Below are 253 nucleotides of genomic sequence, written 5' to 3' on the forward strand. Positions count from 1 at the left end.
GTCTTTGTTTTGAGGGCGTTGGTGTGAAATGTTATATATGCTAATCCTCACCATTGGTCCTTGAAGGCGGCATCCCTGTGTTTGGAGATGCGAGATCGTCTCATGGGAAGAAATGGATTTTTTTCGATAAGATTTTTTTTTTTTTTGAGCTTTGATTTTTTCTTTGTTGCCATTTGTTGTTGTCTTGGATTAGTTTAGGTTATTTAGGCCAAAAAAAAGAGAGAGGGAAAATTCTAATAGATTAAAGAGTTAT

The sequence above is a fragment of the Penaeus monodon genome, chromosome 23, assembly GCF_015228065.2.
Source record: "Penaeus monodon isolate SGIC_2016 chromosome 23, NSTDA_Pmon_1, whole genome shotgun sequence".
Taxonomy (NCBI): Eukaryota; Metazoa; Arthropoda; class Malacostraca; order Decapoda; family Penaeidae; genus Penaeus; species Penaeus monodon.